The sequence below is a fragment of the Ceratotherium simum genome, chromosome 3 (genome assembly GCF_057802395.1).
Source record: "Ceratotherium simum simum isolate JZ-2026a chromosome 3, ASM5780239v1, whole genome shotgun sequence".
NCBI lineage: Eukaryota > Metazoa > Chordata > Mammalia > Perissodactyla > Rhinocerotidae > Ceratotherium > Ceratotherium simum.
The window spans coordinates 30,982,923-30,984,569 of record NC_141902.1 but is presented as its reverse complement, the minus strand read 5'-3'; the positions used below and the strand labels follow the sequence as shown (position 1 = coordinate 30,984,569).

The 1,647-nt window shown below is 38.9% G+C and overlaps 1 pseudogene; it reads left to right on the top strand.

Annotated features, from left to right (window-relative positions):
• Positions 1-268: 268 nt before the first annotated feature.
• On the top strand, positions 269-1,239 carry LOC101399177 (olfactory receptor 4F3/4F16/4F29-like; annotated as a pseudogene).
• Positions 1,240-1,647: the final 408 nt, after the last annotated feature.

The following is a 1,647-nucleotide window of genomic DNA, read 5'->3' as shown; positions in this document are numbered from 1 at the left end:
TGATTATACGCTACAGCCCAAACTAAGTTTTAGGCATATGATTAAATGATACCAAAGATCTAAGCATGGAAAAATTTCTGGTGCTGGCTCTCTGTGATTCTTGTACTATGTAAACTCTAAGTAACTGTGTAAAATAGCAAGACGATCTTTATTTTTTTGACATTTGTGTCACTTTCTAGCCAAAACTTCCCTTTCAACGTAAAAATTATATTTCTCTCTCTCTTATGCTCTTCAGGTAACTTCAGGGTCAGCCTTGCACGTGAAGTTGATGGATGGAGGAAATCATTGAGTGGTGTCTGAATTTTTGTTGCTGAGACTCACCAGTTCTTGGGAGATTCAGATTTTTCTTTTTCTGTTTTTCACAGTATTTTATATAGCAAGTATGCTAGGAAACCTTCTCATTGTGATCGCAATCATCTCAGACATTCACTTGCACTTCCCCTGTACATTTCGCTGGCAAATCTCTCCTTCATTGATACATGTGTTTCCAGCATTGCAACCCCGAAGATGATTTATGACCTTTTCAGAAAATATAAAGTCATCTCCTTGAAAGGATGTATTACTCAGATGTTCTTTATTTACACTGTTGGGGGTACAGAGGTGGTGCTCCTCATAGTCATGGCCTATGACTGATGCACTGCTATCTGTGAGCCCCTCCACTACCTGACCATCCTGAGCCTAAGAATGTGCTGTTCCCTTTTGGCTGTTGCTTGGACCATTGGACTCATCCATTCTGTGGCCCCACTGGCTTTTGTTGTAAACTTATCCTTTTGTGGTCCCAACAAAATGGATAGCTTTTATTGTGATTTTCCTCGGTTCATCAAACTTGCATGTGCAGACACATATAGATTGGAGTTTCTGGTCACTGCCAACAGTGGTTTCATTTCCATGGGCATCTTCTTCATCTTGATTGCGTCTTACTTCTTCATCCTGGTCACAGTTCGCAAACACTCTTCAGGTGGTTCATCCAAGGCCCTCTCCACTCTCTCAGCTTACATCACTGTAGTGGTCTTTTTCTTTGGTCCTTGTATTATTGTCTATGTGTGGCCATTCCCTACCTTACCCATAGATAAATTTTTAGCCATTTTTGATGCCCTTGTCACTCCTTTTATGAATCCTATTATCTATACATTTAGAAATAAGGAGATGAAGGTGGCAATGAGGAGACTGTTTGGTAAGGTTTTAAATTTCAGGAAGAGTTCTTTCATGCACAGTCCAAGAAATTCAGATTCATCTTGACTACTCTTGGAAATTAATCTCTTTACACTTTTCACAAATCTTTTCAGTTTAGTTAGTGATTTCAATAGCTGTTGTGAAATCTTTCCTCAAGGACTCTGTTCTGGTCAGTTTTTCATAGAGACCCTTGCTCTAAGGATCCTGAAAATATTGAGGAGGAGTCAATTTAGCCTTGGAATGTGATGTCCTTCTAGTGTATTATCAAAGACTTTGGTGAAGGCTGAAATCTCACAGTCTGGGCACATTTTCCATTAAACAAAATGTTGGATACTCTTCTCTTTGGTAGTGACTCTTAAAGACATGTATCTCCTAATATACATATGTACTATTATTCATGACCTTTGAGTTTTTCAGTGTCTATACACCTGGTGGAATGAGCAAAATGAAGATAATTGCCTAGGTACCTTTGAA